General features: G+C 38.7%; 1 long non-coding RNA gene across 3 annotated transcripts in view; it reads left to right on the forward strand.

Moving 5' to 3' along the window:
* The first annotated feature begins 1,527 nt into the window (after positions 1-1,527).
* LOC136791377 (uncharacterized) overlaps positions 1,528-21,366 on the forward strand; it is a 33,617-nt gene continuing 13,778 nt past the window's right edge. The window contains exons 1-7 of one of the 3 annotated variants that reach the window (XR_010833250.1): positions 1,528-7,091; positions 9,549-9,678; positions 14,090-14,212; positions 14,409-14,547; positions 16,557-16,725; positions 17,403-17,575; positions 19,873-20,055. This is a non-coding gene — a long non-coding RNA (uncharacterized lncRNA). Of the gene's footprint in view, positions 7,092-9,548; positions 9,679-14,089; positions 14,213-14,408; positions 16,726-17,402; positions 17,576-19,872; positions 20,056-21,366 lie in introns of all 3 variants that reach the window. The other 2 variants (XR_010833249.1, XR_010833251.1) reach the window with 2 other exon arrangements.

Consider the following 21,366-nt stretch of genomic DNA (forward strand, 5'->3'; position numbering starts at 1 on the left):
GACTGATTTGCTAAAATGGCCGGTTTGCCATTCATAGTGCACCACTCAAATAGAACTTGTCTTCCTATTGATTGCAACAGCAGCTAGGTGAGATGAATCATACCAAAGAGCCATCTAAATTTAGCTGCCTAAATATTGGACACCTCATCTGAACCAGTCATCTAGATTAGTCTCAAAATTAGTCATCAGAGATAAGCAGCTCAACAGGTCAGTCTGACCTGCATTAAGGTAGGTTTCTAGCGGAGACTGGGGGATAAGTCATCTCTGGAGATAGCTGTTTTTCTCTGATGATTCTCACTTAATTTAGTGACTTTCGACAGTAAGGTGAGAGAAGGTTCTATCCTTTGGTAAAGCATCTTTTAAACTTCAGTTATCAATATCCTTCCTTTTAATTGTGAAAAACTGTGTTTGTCTGAAGCATAAAACTGAGTTTGCCTTTTTTTAATTAATTCCTCTTTTTTTCTTAATATTTTTATTTTGATTTTGAATTAGCATAATTTCCAAGGGTAGGAGGAAAAGGGGAGAAATGTTCTATATTCTTTATTTAAACATTTTTTTTCCAGTAATCAATACTTGAGCTAAAGCTATGTGTTTCAGTGTTCTCTCCTTTACAACATAGATCAAACAGTGTTGTGAACCCATACATCTTCCCTGTCAAACATTTAATTTGTTGTGCTGTTCATTTATAGCTTGAGACTAGAGAACTATTGGTTGACAAAAGAGGATGGATGGCTTTTTTATTGAGTCCTTACATAGCTGGCAGAAGATAGCAAATGGGGGAAGGAAATGTGCAATACTCCTTTCCAAACTTCTAATAAATTGTGGGTGGATCACAAGGGGTTTATGCTAACTTAAATAACTGTTGCATCGCATTTTCAAAGGGGGGGGGGGGGGATTGACGATCATTTGTCTCATTCACTGTGGTTAAACCGAGCATCAGAAAGCTTAAGAAAGAACTTTCCTATAGTGATATGTGGCAACTAATATTATGGGTACACAGCATGATCCATTTCTAAGGCATTTTTGGTTGTTGCTTAATCCCTCTGAACTTAAAATAATGTTAACATTAATACCAAACAAGAACTGTTTTATTTATACCAGTATACTGCTGAGCTTTTTTTCAAGTTAGTAGCTTATGGCAGTGGGAAAGTGACTTCAGCTTGCTTCTCTAGCAGCTCCTAGCTGTGAGCTTGTTCATGCACAGGGCGGTCATGCCGTGGGCAGAGCTTCGAAGCCCAGATGTTGCTGCTGCCTTGCAAGTTCCCAGTTATGGGGCAGCGTGCATGCCCTGGCCTTCCCTCCTGTTAATCGCTCTTGCTCTGATCATCTTGAAGTACATACAAATCTTACCACTGTATAAAAATACAGATGCTTATTGGTTTGATCTAATCATTCCCCGGTTTGAATCTTATTTTTGTCTTTTTGTTTGCTTTCTAGTATCAAATTGTAAGTTTCATCTCTAGCTTTGGAGACTTTTGGCTCTGTTCCTCTGCTTCTTTTGCATCACAATATCCACCCCATCTTTCTCAATATATGTAATGATCTTGTTTCTGTTGAGTAATTTTACCCATGTATAATATTCATCCCAAGCATGCCCATCCTGAGCATCCCAGAAGCACAGATACGTCTCTTCCCCCCAGATTTGTTCACAAGGTCTCTTGCACTATCGGCATTCAATGCATGCTCTTACTATGATTCCTAGTGGAAAAAATGGACTATTATTATGATTATTACTGGATTAGTAATCCAGGAGAATAATTTCTGAACTGCGAATGCATTGTCACTGATGCTGTCCCCTTAAGGGAATTTCACCCTTAACATACATAAATTTAAAATGCATAATTCTGTAATGATCTCTTGACTACAGGCTATTAGTGCTATAATCCATGCAAACTGAATTTCAGAGTGTTGTTTTCTAGTAACAGTAGAAAACTTGTATCCTCTTTCTCTGTCACTAGAGAGGGACAAAACCTATTTATCATAATTAGAGATTGTGACTGGTTTCAAGTTATCCATCTTGATGGATTGCTTAGAATATAGATCTGTATTTTACATTTCTCTAACATTTCTGAGTTTCTCATGTTTCCCTTTTTCTTTGGTTAATCTTTCATTTAAGTGCAATAATTAAAGCTAATATTGCGGTTTACACACACATGCAAACAATGTGTAAACAACTGAATAACTATTAGTAAAGAGCATTGCAGCCATTAGACTAACAGAAGTGTTTCTACTAAGCAAAAGGAGAATGAGTGCATTATGTAATAATTCTCTCAAGAATTTTGAACAGTGTATAAGCAAAGCAATTGCAAGGAAAGGGATATCTGAGCTTTTTAAAATTGAGTGAAGTTTCTGCTTGGCCACATCTTAATGAACAGAAGCAAGCTAAGTCATGTTGCTTATATCTACATGGAATGAATGGCACTTCAATCAATAAACCCAATAGTGAAGAGTAAGTGGTTGTAAGTATATGGCTGCAAATGTCAAATACAGTGTTTAGAAATGCATTAATAAAACTGAGATTTTTGTATTTGTTTACTTTTAGGCAAAATATGCTTGTATAGTAATTGGTACTGACCGTGAAAATAACATGCAGAATTAATACCATGATTGATTTTTGCAGTGAAAAACGCTTTCATACCACAACCTTATTATCTAGAAATCAACATGGTAAAATCTTACAATAGGGCTCATAAACAGGACAGCAGAAATCAAAATAATTACATTTACTGCAATTTCATTCAGAAAAATTCCTGTGTAGAATAGGTAGAACAAATGAAGAATAGCCATGGATCTGATATGCTGTAACAGAAACCCCCAGACTTACCTTTCACCTGCACATTTCCAACCTCTCAGGAAAAGCACCAGCCAGGCACTGCTGTTTGAAAGATTTAAAAGAACATATCTTAAAGGTTCGTAGGCAAAGGGAGGGGGCTATGCATCTCTTAGGAATTAACACTTAAAAATGTGTGTGCACCCTCACATGGAACACTTGTTACCTTGTCTTAAGCAGCGAGTTTGTGGAAGCTGTTGTTAACATTTTCTAGCACAGACTTTCTTGAAACCTTACTTATGAATACATTTGTATATACAATTCTCCAGTCTTTCATCAAGAGATAATGTTTGAATTTCCGGAGATTGTCTCAGAACTGATTGCTTAACCTTCTCCAGCATCAGCAAAGTGTACCCAACTACTCCCTTCATATTTTCCTCAACAAAGCAGCTTATGGAGCTTCTCTTATCCAGTGGTAACTCTGACCCAGGCTAACAGCTTTTCAGTTTCCAGTGAAGCAGAGTTTGTGGTGTGGAGCCTAAGCAGCCTGTTCAGGGGCTGCACTTGTAGCAGACCCAGCCTGTGGTTCCCACTCACTCACTGCGGTGCTGGCTGAATGTTTCTACAAGGAGTTTGTTAGCTTAGCCAAAGGGAAAGCCAAGCAGCACTGGGGCAGACCAGAGCCATGTGTAGCACTATTAAGTTCTCATTCCTGCATGTCAACAGCTCTCGTACTGCTCTGTGATGGGCCAAACAGTTTGATTTGAAAATATGACCTATCTTGAGCAGGTGCAAACATCATTATACACTTCGGTCTTCACCAGGCCTACATGGCTCATCCACAGGGCTGCTGTCAGCACTCATTGACAGAGTATCGATGAGCATTCTCAGTAACTGGTAAGCCTCTCCAAAATATTCCTGTGGTTGTCTCTAAAGGGGCATGTTAACACATGCTAAGCTAGATGGTCTGCACTAGCTCCCTTTGAGGACTACATGCATGCTAAGTCATAGATAGGTATCAGGCAAACTTAAACTGTTAGGGAGTGAAGGTTACACCTTCACCCATAGGTACCTGCACCTACAAACACAACCTCAGAGGCCTGCACCATTCTGCGTTTTAAGAGACAGCGGGTTCAACATCTTCACAAGGAAATTTTAAACAAAAAGTATACTCCAGTTGCTTCATACAAGCATGTTTGCAAGTTGTTTTTCCATTCTTTTTAAAGAACTGAGTTGAACTTAAATATATGGTTGAGAAAAGATCCATTAGAATTAAACTGCATACACTGTAAGCTACTGTCAAACTTCAAATATTTCTGGTTTCCTCCCTCTTATTCCTTTTATTTTCTCAATAAATAATGCACTCGTTCAGTAAGTGAAATAGACTGCTTCAGTAGCCCATCATGTACTTCATTTTTGCTAAGCTTTTGTCTGTTTTAAATCCTCTCATTTTAGAGAGATGGAGGAAAAAAGTCTTCTCACTTTTTTTTTTTTTCATTTAAACTTATTGCAAATTAGTTGAAAGGTTTTGTTTGTCCCTAGTGCATCTTAGGTTTGGTGTAATGGATACCACTGAGTCCTTGACACAGCATAGGTAGATAAAACATGGGGTTCCTATAGGATGTCTAGATATTCAACATTAGTTTTTGAAATTCCTGATATATCCTTCCCCGTACTGCCTCCATCTTCCCCCTCCGTAACCTTTTACAGTTTTATATGCATTCTCATATATATATATATATTTTTTTTTCACAAGATAATAAAAAACTACTCCCCTACTCTTTTAAATGTCAAAGATGCCAAAGATGTCCGCTGGGGATAATGCGGGAAAAGGTTCTGTTTAAAATAGCCCCAGCAACATTGAGGCAAGTAATGTTTTGTTATGTTGCCTGGTGAGCTAACCCTAGAGCAAATCATGCAGGAAGATGAATATGTTTTGAAGGCCTTTGAGAACAATGATTATTCTTCAAATGTATCCTAACTGCAGAAACATGCCTAAAAAATAAATGCTTTATTTACACAGAGAGAATTCATAAAGTGTTCATTATCTTTTCGAAAAGTTTCATTGCCTGTTTTATGTGTAAGCTAAAAAACCTACTTTTGCGTTTGCACCTGTCTAAATATTTCATAGACTCTCCTGCTATATTCTTGATAGTTTGATTTCCAATCTCAGGTTGTCTGTCCTAGAGACAGATTTTCAGTGATGTTCAAGGATGTGCATGTTGCTTGCAGCACAGCTGCCTCCATGTGTAGGTGATGGACCAAGTCTGTGTCCATACATCAGGTACTGCATCCACCATTTAAATGTCAGTGTGTCATTGCAATGGAGTCTCTCGCACAGAGATCAAAATAATATCCCTTCAAGATGTTTCATAGCTGAGCTCCAATCAGACAAAGCAATAGACCTGTTTTGTTACTACTAGCTTACTTTCCTACCCAATATCCATTATGGATCAATATCCATTATGATCTTTTTCCATAAGTCAACATATTTATCCTCCCTCCCCAAACAATAAAAGAAATATTAAGAAAAATAATAGTTTTTGAAGGTAAAAAGAATACTAGACTTAACTAAATATGTTTTAACTTGGTTTACATTTTAAAGCTTGGTCGAATACAGGTAGAATATGTGCTTTTTTGTTTGTGTTCCTAGTCTGAAAGAGTGAAATGGATTGTACTGTTCTCCATTACCGTCTTTTTGGTGCATCTTCACATAGGGATGTGTTTGCCTCTTGGGAAGTTGGAAGTGTAAGTGGTTGACAAACTAGCTAATAAATCTGAGGTTAATAGGGCTGTAGACAGCAAAGTACATAGGCGTAGGAAGGATCACCAGCCACTGAACGCTGCACATCTAGAAACTGTCAATACAGAGTATGAAAAATGCAAAGGACAAAGCAAAACTAGGAGAAGTTCCAGCTCATTTTTCTGCTTGCTGAAGCAATCTCTCACATCAGCATATCCTGGTCCTCTAGGGAAGAGAGATGTATTTAGGGCCTGATCTTTCTTCTATTCACACCACTAGAAAGTCTCCTTTTAACCTAAAGTGGACAGGATCAGATCATTAATGACTGTCTCCCCAAAAATCACACCAGAAAAATAACAATGCTTCAGGTTATACCAAAATCTGTATACCAAGTAGCTCTCTCTTGCCTATTTTTTTTTTTTCAAATTCACTTTGAGGTATTTAAGGATGCACGTTAGATCTTTAAAGCTGATTATTCTAGTTCTCTTAATTAGTGGACCAAATGACTGATACAGCTGCTGTGCACTTGTGGTAGCAAGGACAATTTCCATCTGGGGAAAAAAATCTTTTGAAGAAATTTTCTGTGCACTAAATGAAATCCCTTGGAGTAGCTTGTGGCCAGAAATTTGAGCAAGTCAGCATGGTGCTCTTGAACTTGGTGGAGCCACACTGGTGTCTGTTGCCTGTGATGGCCGTTGAATAATGAAATGAAATACTCTTAGTGCATTAACACAAGTATAAAGCAGGAAAGGGAGAAAAGATGTTACCATTCTACTAAAACTGGTCAAAGAAATGAGAATTGCCAAAGACTTGCATCTTTGTTGCGCTTTTCATTTATCTAAAGCTGCCATAAAATTAGCTGACCAGAGACTTAAAGGTGTGCCCTACACATCCCCGTACTGCTGAGGAGACCCTCCCCGCACCGGGAAGGCTGCCAGGCTGTTCTGCTGCTTCCTTTGAAGGCACGATGCCCTTAAGGCCCCACTCTCCCCTCTTCCTTCCCTGTGAGGGTACTTCTCAGATGCTTTTGATCATGGAAGGATGTCGCCACGGGGTTGTTGTTTCAAAGGGATCCAGGATGCCCCACGCCAGCTGGCCGGGGGTGACCACCTGCCTCAGGGCTCTTCCCCCTTGCTGTGGGCACTGCACCCTCTGATGGCATTGCGCCTCTTGCAGGCAGCTGCTCACAGCCTGGGAATGTTTTCCAGGGCACGGAGAAGGGCACGGAGAAGCAGCGGGCAGTGGGAGCCGAGGTTGCTGAAGGAGGAGCAGGCTGGGAGCGGTGTCCTGGCACTCCCACGAGGCAGATCCTTGCTGCGGTGTCACCACGAAGCACATCTTCCATGCCATGGTGTTTTAATATTGAATTAGTGCCATCAGTCAGGAGCGTTATTATTTATTTATTTAGTTCCTAAATAGGTTTGGAGCTAAAGTGCTGGTTTTGGCAGTGATGGGACATAGCCTGCCTAAAGACGGAAGGGAGAAGGCAAACCTATTAACCACATAGGACCACGGGTTCATACGCAGAAGTCTTGTCCTTTGGAAGGGTGATCTGAAAGGAGGTCCCCATGGTATCAGGTAAGCACAGCACCTCCTTTAGTATTGCATAAATAATTCTCCTGGCTATAGACTGAGTTAATTGCGTGGTTAAGTGCTGGAGTGGGGGCACTGGAGTCTGACAGCAAATCACGACTTTTAATGTTATCTGGAATAATGCCATTATGGTTTGCCCTTACACAAAGCTGAGGTTCACTGATGGACATCATATTACCATCTAAAAGAGGTTTCCATTATAAACATAGGTTGCTCAAAATGAGATAGTGTTAAATTATTGCTCTGGCAGTGGGCAAAGTGAGCTTGCCGTAACAGAGATGGTTGTGCTTCTTTGTGCCCTAAAGGTTCAAATTCTGTGACAAGACTAAGATTTGTCCATGTCAATCTAATCTGGCACTTGAGATTTCCTTTCTCATAGCCACACTTTTCACTAAGTCCTTGCATGACAGGAAATAATTGTGCCCAAATTCAGAAAAGTACGTATTCACACACAAAACGCATATTCTGACACAAAAGGCCCTGTCTTTGATTTAGTGGGATATGAAACTGAATACTCTGGCCTCATTGGTATTCTGTAGTAGTTTTGTGTTGTTTTGTTTTTACCTGAACATTAAGTGTTTTAACAACATGGATATTGGGTATGGAAATGGTGCAATTTCTGATATTTTTTCAATACTAGTGTAAGAAGTATATATGTTATGGAGAAAGTACCAGTTGCTCTGGCATGCGAAAGAGAAGCTGCTGTAGTTGTCTTTTTATCTTTAAACTCTTTCAATAACCATCAGATATGGACTACTGTCAGAGGAGGGTTACTGTATTAATAAACCTTTGGTCTGTTGCAACGTGCTCCTTAGTTTTCCAGAACAACAAAAAAGTTGCACTTATACTACACCCCTAAATTTACAAAGGCTTTTAATTTTCAATACTGCATTAATGTTGAAAGATATTTCTGATTTATTTAAAAAGCACGCCCTTTTGTTTCACACTCATCTATTGCAATGAAGTCATGATGCTTGTGCCTACGACCCCAGAATCAGTTGTCAGAGAAATAAATGTGGCAACACAAATTCAATCCAGGGCTTCAGTGCAACATCGAGTGCAAAGAACATAGGAGAAGATAAGTGCCTTTCGGAAATGGAAACATTTATTAGAAAAATCTATTTGTTTTTGTCAGCTCTATTTGAACAGAGTGTTTCAGTGTCAAAATCTCCACTTAATTGAAATACATATATATTTAAGTTTTGCAGTGATCCCGTGCTCCTGGGGCTTATCCAGATTCCACTGATAGCAGCTGAGAGGTTCCTGTCAATTTCAGTAGACTTTGTTTATGCTCTCCGTTAAAAATCCTCATTTTTGGCAACATTAAACTGAAAAGTACATATTGAAAGTAAAAGAGTTTGTCACGTAACTCACTCTCAAAGAACCCAGATCCAATATGTGCAGGATTCTGTGCTTTTGCTTTCTATCAACCTCCATTAAATATAAAGGGAGTAAGGCTCATCCTAGAAGCACTTAGAACAAGAATTTAAACCACGAATGCTGAAGTATCAGAATTCTTCATTGCCCAAATATTTGAAAATCTGGCTTTCCTCAGAATTTTCTACCAAAGAAATAATATAAATCTAACAGTTGTATTTGCAAATGGGAAAAATACATTCTGCAAGAGGATTTGCCTGAACTGTAAATTAAAATGTCTAAGGAGTATCATGCTTTAATTTTCAGCATTACGTTTTGTGGGTTGTGATTTCATAAATTAGTTGTTTACCCCTTAGTTTTTGTTGTCTGAGCGTTCAGGTTGCCTATGCTCCCCCTCACCTATGGGGAGAATCCGGCAGCTCTGACCAGGAGTGGTGGTGAAGTGGTACGTGGAATCGTGTGCTGGAGGTTGCTGTTGCCTATGGTAGGGCTTTAAGTGACCATCTGAGAAAAACCTGTAGACGGGTAAAGTCCGGTGAAATGTGTGCTATCTTTAGCAAACAAGGAGTGTGATTGGAAGCCTTTTTCTCTGACCTACAGGAAAAGATGTGCTAATAAGCAGCAGTCAATGCACCAACCAGAATGGTTACATTTTCACTGAAAGTTGGTTTGATGCTTAAAGGGGAGATGGATAATTAAGACTTCATCTTCCAAATTATTAAATATTGATTTGTAGACATTTAGCAGCAGGCATAAAGCTCTCCTGAGAACTGGCAGCAACTGTCTAAAAGATTATAAAAGATTTTGGTTCTCCATGTAGAATTTAGCTTTTTGTTTTGTTTTGTTTAAAATTTATGAAATGAGAGTAAAATAAATCAGGAGGTAAATTTGAGCCCTCTGAGAGTGTGTGAGTTCTGCTCCATGTGGCCGTTCAGAGTCAAAATGGATGTATGATTTTTTTTTAAGGTTTGTATTGGCTTTTGGTTTATTGAAGTGTCAGGAGGTTTATAAGCTCTTCAACTCCAATTTTGATTGTTTTATCCAACTACTGTCACTTCTTATCAGTATTAAAGGCAGAAATCAAAGCACGGGACCCATGGGAAGCGGCGTTTCAAATGTATAGCACCGCTCTTCTGTGTCACTGTTCTGAACTATGCACCCTCCGCTCCTGACAGCACACCCACAACAAGATAAGGTGAGTTCATGCTTTGTTAATTCATTTGTGAATTAAACAAAGGGTTGTTTTAGCTAGAAATTTTTCTTTCCACCTGCCTAGTCAAAACTGCTAAAATACAAGAGACCATATAGGACAGCTTTGTTTAGGCAGCCAGTTTCTCTTCACCCTTCTGCTAATTTTAAGTTGGTAATCTGCATGGTTACATCTGTTCAAGGAAGTGAAAATAAAGTATTCCAGCTTAACTGCATCTTGCAGGTGTTTCTCCCTGAGAGAAAGCGACCCAGATACATTAACTGGAACTGAAAACTTAGCCCTAAGCGTGGTACTTGTTGGTCTGAGCCAAGTCAACCAGACACTGAGCTGCTCAGCATGGGCCCACCCGCAGGACACAGCCATGCAGAGGATTCCATGTGTGAGGTTACTTGAAAAGCTGTGCCTCTGTGGGAAGAAAATAACTCAAGTTAAAGGGAAAGGAAGACTTAAGAAAAACTTTTTTTTCCTTTTCTTTTTTTTTCAGTTGTCTATGCATTAGAAACCAACATGTATTTTCACAGTCCATTTTATTTGGGTTAGCAAGTGTATTGAATTTAAGAGATGACATTTTCTGTGCTTTATTCACAATAGTTTCACGTTGATCAAATCCATTTCAGAATGTTCCCCATTTTATGCAGACTCACTTTAAATAAGTGTAAGCAAAGTATGTTCATTTTACCACTGGCTCAGTTTATTAGGTTTTAAAAGTGCATTTCCACTACATCATCAAGAGCAGTAAGAGAAGAAAAGGAGTAGTGACGGAAAATCTGTTTGACAGAGTAAATTGTCTCTTTGCACATGTGTATATATAGGTGTGTGGATTTATATGGGTAAAGTAATGGCAATGTTACTGATGGAGCAGACACATTTTAGCATTATAATGACAAATCGTGAAAGATGACACACTTTAAAAGAAAAAAAAAAGACATATATTGGATATGTGATTACTTCCTACCTTCAGCAAATGGAAAATTGACTGAGACAAGAGAAACCAGCAAGTTAGTGTCCAAACTGAAACACTAAGCTATGTCTACATGGTAAGTAAAAAGTAATAATTAAAAAAGAAGTCACAAATTTTAAAGGGGTAGAAAGAGAGGCAATACAATTAGAAGTCAACACTTTCATATTACTTTAAACACTGCAGTTGCAAAAAGCAGATATTTCATGACAAGATCTTGCAGTGGCATAAGCAGGAGAAAAAAACATTATGGTGAATCAGGCAAATCTGTACATTTGCACATTTGTAAACAAGCATATATATTTATTTTTAAATAAGCATATAGTATATTTTTGTTCTTCGGATTATATTAAATTCTTTACTTACTTTGACCATTTCAGCTGGGCTGTAGACCCAGGAGGGAAATATATTTCATGTTTTTTTATTTTGACAATTTTTATTGTTAAGTGTTGTGCACTGAATTTTTTGTGTGTGTGCGCGCGCTCAAGTTTGGATATTTGAATCCTGAGGTCCTTTTATTCATCCTGTCATCTGTCATTGATGTAACTGACTTCCATGAAAGTGTTGACAGGATTTATCTACGAGTTTGCTGGATGACACACTTTTTAAAATAAAATAAATAAAAGGGTCGATCATCTGGGGGATATGGGATTGGAAGTCAATGGGTGTTGATGGTGCTTAGTTTCACAAAGAGCTATTCAGGAACTCACCCAAACACCTCTTACAGATTTATCTCTTTTTATATATGACCATGTTCATATTCCCTTCAGGTTGGAGAACAAAATGTTGTGGTGGTATTATTTTTTTTCTTTTTTTCTTTCCCGTGGCCTGCCAGATAATCAAGTATGTACATGCATTTTTTTATTTTTATTTTTTGACATTTCAGAAATACTAAATGTTGTATTCTGGTGATAATGCTTCCTGAAGAAGGAAGGAGATGGCCCATTTAATAATGTATACTTCATTTACAGTTTGGAGTGTTAGCCAACTACTTGTGATGATACTTCTTCCAGTCATAATACTGATATATGCAGAGTTCTAACTACATTTTTAAATAGAACAACAACTGAATGATACATTCAAAATAATTCATGGAGAGGAAATAGAAGTATTTCAGCATGGGAGAATATTTATGCATTATTTAACAGCAATAATGTTTGAATTCATACATTATGCAAATGCTGTTATAATCAGGAAAATGAAAGAACTTGGACTGCTGCAACATCTTTAAATCTACTATTAGGTACTTATTTGTGCATATCATTTAGTACTGCACAATGTTACAGTATGTCACTTCAAAAGAGAAGTTCTAAGAGACTAACAGGTTATAAAATAGTAAAGCTGATGAATTCCTGATTGCTACCTTGATGCTAATGTCTATAAATTTATCAGCAAACAAGAGTAAAGGCTTTAATAGTAATTTACATGAACTCCTCTTCTGGAGACAAGTTACTGGGGTTTTACACATAGTTTACATTTTGCTTTGTGATCCTTATCTATACACACCCCCACACAACAGACCAGAACACATTGTGGGCTGACACAGCCAAATTATATTTTCTTAATCTATCAGCAGCTACATTCCCAAATTATCAAAACCAGCAAGCCTGGCCATCTAAAACCAAAGCTGGTTTAGTCTCCTATTATCTTCAAGAGTACATATAAAAATATCAAGCCTCTGATTTGGTGAAAGGCGTTAAGAGACCTCCCTCTGGCTAGTTTGATCCATTTATATTTCTGCTTAATTAAATATAGAAAACTCCATATATATGTGTGTGCATTTGATTGCAGTATTCTTGTGCCACGTTTCCTTTATAGCATCTCTGCCATCCCAGTGAGGAGCCAGGAGTGGTGCAAGAAGGGCAGTGACCCATGAAGGCTGTGCTCTCTGTTCTGCCTGTTGCCGCTCTGAGGCGAAACCCGAAGAGTTAGTTTGCTGCCCACCTGCACAGCCACTCTAGGGCTGTGTTTTTATGGGCTTGCTCTGGCCAGCGTTCAAGATCTTTGGGTCTCTTAAGTCTGCACCCATGAAAAGCAAAAATGCACAGGATACAGGAAGAACAGAGTAAGCAAGTCTTTCTTATGGAGAATGCTGGAGCTGGTCATGAAAGTTATAATGATAAAACAACAACAACAAAATTGCCTGTAACTGTTTGGTCTGTTCTCTTTGGTCCCTACGGGAGTGAGAACTTGAGAAGTATCAGAGCTGACTATCTTATGCTTTCCAGTTTCCCATCTTTCACAAATATATCCAGGAGAGAATGGGCTATGAATGATTTTGCCAAATTAGATGTAAATGTTGCATCTGATTATTATTTATTTATTTATTAAACCAAACTTTATGCTTGCTTAATGTACTGGCAGGAAAGATAAATGACAAAGGAGCTTCCTAGTCAGCCACAGACTCTGCCGAGTGCCTTCTTACCTGGCCGAGGTTTAGGTCAGGATTTGGGAAAACAATAATGTCAGTAGTCCCAAGGGTGCAACATGATGAAAGAACAAGTAGGCTTTTCGCTTACAGTCCATGAATGAACAAAATTTCTTCCAAGTGACTTATATTACAAACCTCTTAATTTTTATTAATTAATATTTCTGTTAATGATGAAAATGAGAGCAAATAGAAATGAAGAACATCTGTACTGAAGGAGTAAACCATTTTCTTAACCCGTTAAATGAAGGTGGCCTATCACTAGTCAAGGAGTAATTTACAGAAATGGACAGCAGAGGAAAATTTACACTCTGATTTCCATGTTGGAAAAAAAAAAGCCATCAATCTGGCATGTCTCATAAACAATATATTCATGAAATAAATAGCTCAGGAATTCAGAACAGATCTCCTTGCAACTGGGTGGCATTTTGACACATTTTGGGTACTTACCAATTTGAATCCAGTCCACAGCCTGGAATTTTTACTGTGCTAGAGTCTTCCAGAAATTATTACTTTTTACGGCAGAGTGTATGCAATACTGTTTGCTCCTCTATCATAAAGATTGTGCCAGGGCTTCTGCTATAAAATCTCTGTTGCTAACAAGAAAACACAATTTAACCAATATATTGTGCTCCTGGCTAAGAACTGGCATGCAAAAATTCATCCTGGAAATTTTTATTTGAAGCACATGATACTAATTTCTCAGAGTGCAAAATAATGCATGAACTCTCTTTTGCTGAGCATTAACTAATTTTTATGGCATTGTAGTAATCAGTTGTCATAAAGCTTGTTTGGAAAATATCAGGACAGTAAGATGCAGCAGGCACCGAGGGTGCAACAACAACATGTATCCGCTCCAGTGCCAACTGGAGATCGCCAGATGATAAGGAGGAGACAGGGCTGTAGAAACTGGACTCAATATGCAGTGCAATGGGAAATCAATTAACATGGTATTAACTTTGGAGTTGTTACACTAAAGCGTTTAATACAGACCTCCCTATTTTGCATAGCTTTGACAGTGATGAGTGGGTTCTGGCTATGCATGAAGAAATTGGAAGCTGGTTATCACCGCAATCGTGCAATGGGACTGTTGGACTGGCTGCTGTGTTGCTTGTGCGAGGCTGAGCCGAGGGGTAAGTTGGTCTCAGGTGGATTTCCGTGTCAACAGTACGTGAATGCATTGGGAAAGCCCAGCCTTATCTAAGACAATAAGTTCACATCAGTTCAGCCCTTTCTCCCTCTGTCTGGAGTGCTCCTTTTTGGACAAACAAATGGTATTTTGTTTTGTCGAAGCTGCCCAGAGTGTCTGTGTTTTCCCTCTGATTACAGCTCCTGAGATGAAATTTCAGAAAGTGCCAAATCCAGACAGGCTCTGTATGATTAACAAGGATGCCTGCCTCACCACAGAGATGTGCAGAAACTGCAGCAATCACTCAGCAGAGCTGCTTGGAGAGACCAAGAGGCAGTGGTATGGTTAACCCTGAGCTGTCACGCTGTACAGATCTCTTCTGCCTAATGCAACCCAGATGTTGTGGTGGTGCAGGCAAACTCCAGCTGGAGGAAGGGTGTGCTTTGCTACGAGAATGCAGTCCCTTTCTGTAGTAGTTGAGCTATTAAAATGGGAACATGACATTTTTATAGATTTACAAGACGGTATACTAAATGATGACCATAAATCCCACACAGCCAAAAAAGACAATGTAACTTGGTTGGGATTTTGTTCAATAGTTCAGTAGACTGGCTGCATGTGGAAAAGGATCTCCAGGTTGTCTGCTTCCCTCAGGTCATCCTGTTTCAGAAGAGGACTATTATTCTTCTTGCTCCTAATAGTTTCTGATTACACTCAGGACATGCTTCAAAATCCACTGAAGTCAACCAAAAAATCCTCTGAGAGCACCAAAACCAAATTTCTATAATTTTCCCCATTTGAGATCATCCAATGTCTGTCCCTGGTGTGCTGGGATAGGTCCAGAATACTTGCATAAAATTAACTCCAATATTAAAATTGGCACTGACTTTAAAATGATTACCCCAGTCCACTATGTTCTGGTAATCCTTGCTTAAAGCACAGTTTTAACATGTGTTAAATTTTGTGCTCATAGCTTGCGTATTCTGATACTGAATAAATATGCACATTTATGTACACTGGCGATATACTTCTCATACGATCATCTGACTTTGCTTCTCCTAGGAATATATAATGGATGCATCTTCTCTGCATCACAAGAAAAAGGCTATTTCAACCTAATAGAATATTTTAGTTTCAGATAGTCAAAATGCTGCATCTTCAACATAAGGTTGTCTGCAATTGTCAGTATGGCTTTCCTAAGTTTGCTGATTCCTTTCGGTTTTAATTAGAAACACTTCAGCTACATTCACCTAAAACATGCAGATGTTGAGGCTCCCACCAACAGTATTATTAAGATGGCTTCTTAATTGATTTTTATTTGGGAGCAATTTGTTTCTCTTCCAGTTTATTGTGGCAAACACTGGCATTTGTCACTTCTTCCAGTAACTGAAGCTTTCTACTTTAATAAATGCACATATTAGATGGTATTCTCTTTCAGCTTGATAGGTGTATAGTGTCAGGCAGAAGAAAGTCACAATGTTGTTAAATTTGCTGCTGAGCAAAGGATCAGAGTGTAAATGAAATCTTGAAAGCTGGGAAATGAGAATGTGCAAGTGTAAATAATGTATTAATTATTGACAGCTAAGGGACCGAAGAGTCCTATTTAGTAATGACATCTTCATTGTCACACTGCCTTGATACTATCTCAGGTATTTTTATTTTAATAAAAGGTTTTCCTCCCAAGACAGTAAGTATTTCAATTTACTGGTGTAACTTTATTGATATTTTTCATTTTCTTTGGCTTTTCTTTATCTTACTGTATTCTAGGTCCTTGGTTCAGGAGGGTATGGGGGAGAATGAATTCTCACTGGCAAGCGATATTACTACAGTACAAACTCTTTTTCTTATAATAAAAGACCACAATGCTGAGATTCAAAAGGAGATTCCACCTTGTTGGTTGTTTATGGAAGTTAAGATACAGTTTAGGAAGAGACGTGTAATAGCTAAGGGCCTGGTGCTACCAACAGGCCTTTATAGCAATGACTAGTGCTTAACATACACTGGAAACTGAATTGCTTTCTTGCTGGCTTCCCCAGGTGAAACACCAGTTAGGTTAAGGGAAGGTGTTTACCAGGTAAAAGGGTTTTAATACTTTGTACCTTCCAACCATTGCACAAGGTCTAGGAGCAGTAATCAATCCTTTATTATTTTAATGTTTTTTGTTACAAATGAATGCATAAAAAAATCCATGATCCAAAAATGTCTCAGTTTAATAGCTGTTTGCATAAAGCTGCTAGATGTAAATAGCTAGGAGCTTGCAAACATCAGGATTTAAAATTAATTAATTTAAAAGATACCTCCTGAGCCTTGTTTACCAAACAAGCTAAGAACTTTTCTCCTTCTAGTAGCTTAACCTGTGGAGGAGGTCTTGTCTCTTCTGCTTCCCAAGCCCTCCAGCTTGTTCCACATTGAGACGTGTGATGCCCAGCATGTTGCAATGGCCTACACTGCAGCTCTACTCTCTGGCTGTGTTACCTCCAGACCACCCAGCAATCCCTGGCCCCTGCTTTAAAACCGGTATCTTCTGTTTGTTTTTCTCTTCTTCCCATAGATACCAAAGTTTTTCCCTTCTGTAGTTAGAACACACAGCAGTTTGGGGAGGCATGCAAGGCCCACTCTAGATCAAAACAATGACTGTGACGCTATGTTCAGTGCAACATGAGGAGCTCCTTTCACTCCTGTTTACTCGGGCAGGAGGCAAAGTCATGTAGGTTACCTTTGTATTTGGCAGATAGCTGGAGCCCTTTTGCAGGCAGCCCTGGGCTGGGGAACCCACTGTTCAGTTTCCTGGAGGACAGAAGATGCTGCTGAAAGCTGGGGGTTAAAGGAAAAGAACTACTTCAGGTGCTCTCCAGCCTGGTGATGGTTATATTTTCTTTACCCTTTTGGAGTAGAGCAGAGTGACATCTTGCAGTCAAATCCTGTTTTCCCTGAAAAATGCCATTTCTGGTCTGTGGACTTGTTTAGCAAATTTCTGTCAGCTTTAGTGAATTGTTAGAGATGATAAACCCTGGTAGGCGGGGAGCTGGAAAAAGTGAAACCGTTCCATTTCACTGTTTTCAAAATATGCTTTGATTGCATCAGAAAGACCTCCCATCTGAAGTTTTACTTCTTTGATCAACAAATATTGAAGTTTTTACATAAGCTGAAATTAGTGAAATGTTTCACCTGAAGGTAATTTTTACATTTTTCAGCTCCATAAAGCCCAATGTGGTTTCAGCCAGCAGCATGCTATCTAAGTGGTGAGCAGAAAGAGCACAGAAATGCCCAGCGTTGTCAGCGCTTCCCTCGGCATTGTGCTCGTGGTTCTGCTGCTGCTTCTGCCTGCCGTGGTCTCTGTGGGGAAAAAGGCAAAGTCTTGTTACAGGTATGTTCCCAAACGTATAAGCCACTTCCAATTTATTATTTACAGGTGCTGATACCACTTGGGAAAATTGTGACTCCCTCTTTAGGTCTGTTGTTACTTACAGGTTATATCTCAAACACTAAAAAACCACCATATTTGATGCTTCTTCCTCTGCCCAAGAATATAACTTTATCAAAATGAAATTTCCTGCTCATGTGAGCCAGTCACCATAGAAACAGTACTGTACACCTGTGATGTATGGGCATACGCCGTTACAATGTATGAACTAGCCTGAATGAGCCATGCCTCATCCCCCTGCCAAAGCGAGAAGTACATCTCCTGCGTATCCATGGCATCTATTTCTCTATGGTACATGTGTGGTCTGTATGTAAGATCATTTTATTCAGAATTACCACACTTACATTTAGTAAATAAACACAAATATGCTGCTAACATGAAGTTATACACTTGCAAATATTCAATATATTCTTGTCCTGAGGGAAGACTTTATAATGCAAACGTTGTACAAAAATAACAGCTCATGTTTACATTTGCTTCTATAAGAGTTTCCTAATGCAAAAAAATTCATAAAAGGCCTTACTCTTGCAAACCTGTCAACCTGTTAATAGTACATCATTAAAAAGAGAATAAAGCAACTGCATGCTGAATTATTTAAATATTGTTTTAATAGTAAACTGGAAGTAATTATGCACCTTTGGCTATTCAATATTGCAAATAGCCTGTTGGTGTTCACTCCATAACTTCTAATGAAATTGAACTCACCAGTAAGAAACAAATGGCTGCATTTTAAAGAAACCAAAAATTATTTCCTCAGGTCATTCATAAGGTAGATCATTACAGAGAAACATTTTCTTATGCAAAGGAGGAAAAAAAAAAAGAAAAAAGAAAATAGCTTATGAATGCAATGGAAATTGTTTTAAGCTTCCTGCATTTATTAGCTTATTTAAGAAGAGGCAAACTTCAAAGAAAAATTTCATTTGAAATATGTGCAGTATAAAAACCTACATAATTATGGGTATTACTCTCAGATGTACTATATAGATGTATAGTACTATACTAGATGTACTATATATGACTAAACATACTGCCTGTTCCTGTGCTCCGACGTGTGCGTTTTAGTCTTTGCTCTCAGATCTGCCCTCTTTTCCCTTCTTAACTCAGCCTTGTCCATTACAGAATGCAGGGAATGCAAAAAGCCAAAGGTAAGAAATACGACAGAAGATACCTGCATATTTTCCAAAGTTGATTGCAGCAGGTCGCCTGAATTTTTAGTAGTGCTCCTTGATAGTGTGCTTGCACCTTTTATTATTATTATTACTATTACTATTATTATTATTATTATCCTCATTTTTATGCCAGTGAATCTGGGGCTTCTGCTCTCTCAGCAAAATTTCTCGTCATTGTTCAGTGAACAGGGTAGACAATATTGTTCTTTTCTTAATGGGAAGAGAAGTCAGGGACTAGTGACTCATCCTCATGCAGGCTGCAGTCATTGAGGCAGTTTGATTACAGCTGGGAACTGGATGAAAAGAGAACACAACTGATTTTTTTTCCCTTTTTTTTTTTCTTACCAGCAATTTAAGGACAGGAGACAACTATCGCCTTTTGTTGTTGTTTTTTATAACTATTTTTTATTTTTTTCTGAAGTGTAACTGTTTTCAGTTTTTCTACTAGGAAATATCTGTCTTTTATAAGCTGCTAATACTCTTCTTTAGGCAGAACACGGTGCTTGGAGCTTATGGAGGCTGATTTCAGGGAAACTAGCAGCATTATTGATTTTCATTGGGCTTATTAGGATCAGTGTAACATGCACTTTTGCTATACTAGATTGTATTTGGCTTTCATCATGAAATCTCATTACACTAAAAAGAAATGGAAACAAGTTATGCAAGTAAAAGATTTTGCAGTGTACTATAATGAAATTACTTTGCATCTGTGAAAACACACTTTGGATGTAGGTTGTACAAACCCTGTGTGCTGCTTGTCAGACTCTGCTCCCATTTGCTTTTGAAAATTAAGAATAAATTCTCCAGTGTTAGAGAAATTATTTCAGATTCATCCTAATGTAAATGAACGTATGGCTTGGCCCTTGAAGTAGTCGTGCTATCTGAATCCTGATGGTGAATCAGTGATTTCCTAGGAAAGAGAAGTCCCACTTGTTTGCTTGCAGCTGGGCTGGAATATACAATAACCTTAGAAGGGTGTGTGAATTGCATGTGCTGACGGACACTCTCCTTCCCCAGGCCAGGATGATCAATGAACAATAAGCTTGTTTTCATCTCTCTTTTATTGTGGAGCACTAGCTACTTGTGATTTGCCTGTTGCCATTGGCAGAGGAAGATGAGCTTCAAAGCACAGCATCGAAGGCACACATCCTCCCCCTAAAGCTCGGAGGAGATCCAGTTGCCAGCCCAGCCCTGTTTTCTACCAATACTCACATGTCCCAACTCCGACTCTTCTCCAGTATTTCTGTACTGCAGGTGAGTCTGGGCCTTTCTCATATTCTGCTAGCAGGGTGGAGGTAAAGTCATGTGTATGATTTCCAGCCCTGGAGTGCCTGACACAGAGGGCTGAGGCTGGGGAGGCAGCGATGCCGTCCTCCTGCATTGGGTGGCAGCAAGCCTGCAGAACACCTCTGTGGGCCAGACCTTCTCTCATGGTGTGCTGAACAAAATCACGGGGCTGAGGAAGGGGATTTTGTTTGTTGCCTCTTTTTTTTTCTTTTCTTTCTAAGAACTTTAAATTGGTGGTGTGGAAAACATTTCACCGAAATCTATACTTACTCTGTAAGAATGAATCAAGATTCTTGAGCTGTCAGGGAAAAAATACATTGTTCTTTGGTATGTTTTGATGGTATATCTTAGAATCACATTTCCTAATGGCCAGGATAATTTTATTTCTGTAGCTGTTCTACATTTGGTGAAAGCCATATTCTTTAGAGAAGGCAAACAGAAAATTAACTTTGAAGAAATCTAAGAAGTGATTTTCAAGCTGCTTCTCCTAATATCTCAAAGTATTTCAGATCATAGAGAACAGTCTATGTAAGGTACCAAAACCAGCAGAAAGCACTCAGCTAAAAACAAATATGCAGAATAGATGTCACGAAGCACAAATTCAAGATACAAATCTGTAACTGCAAAGTTACCCAGGGGATCTAAATTTAGTGTCAGCTACAAGCTATGATTTTATATCACCACATAATCATTGCTTGGGCAGTCTGGAGTCCTTCCCTGTTGGTTCAATGCTACTGTGATCTTCTATTTGGAATTACGTACTTTTTTTTTTTTTAATGGAGAAACTTTAATACCCTGAATTGGACTGATCATGTCCTATGCTGGAAAGCTCTTCCAGAATTTTTCAAACCCAAACAGCAAAATCCTGAAGAGGGAGATCCCTTGAATATACATGTGATTGTCTTATTTGTGGAAAGGGCTCTCAACCTACTGACCACACAACTTTATGGAAAAGAGGTCTCCTATGTTGTTGATAATTAGTACACTTTTCACTTGTAAAATGACACTTTCAGCTAATTCTACAGAACAGTAATCAAAAGCATGTAATTCAGCTGACTGAAGTTCCCTGTTGGGCTCTGCTGACCAAATGAATACACTTAGTAAGAAATTTCAAGTAGAGACTTTCCTGCAAATACTCATATTCATAGATTTCAATTAAAAATTATGAGAACTGCACATCAAATGAGAAGAGGTCTTGTTCCCTGGTGCAGCTGAGTGAGACCTATTGCTGATGTGCGGCAGGAGAGATTTTATGCTGTAAATGCAGGTAAGCACTTC

Source organism: Anser cygnoides, chromosome 8 (genome assembly GCF_040182565.1).
Source record: "Anser cygnoides isolate HZ-2024a breed goose chromosome 8, Taihu_goose_T2T_genome, whole genome shotgun sequence".
In the NCBI taxonomy this organism is placed as follows: Eukaryota; Metazoa; Chordata; class Aves; order Anseriformes; family Anatidae; genus Anser; species Anser cygnoides.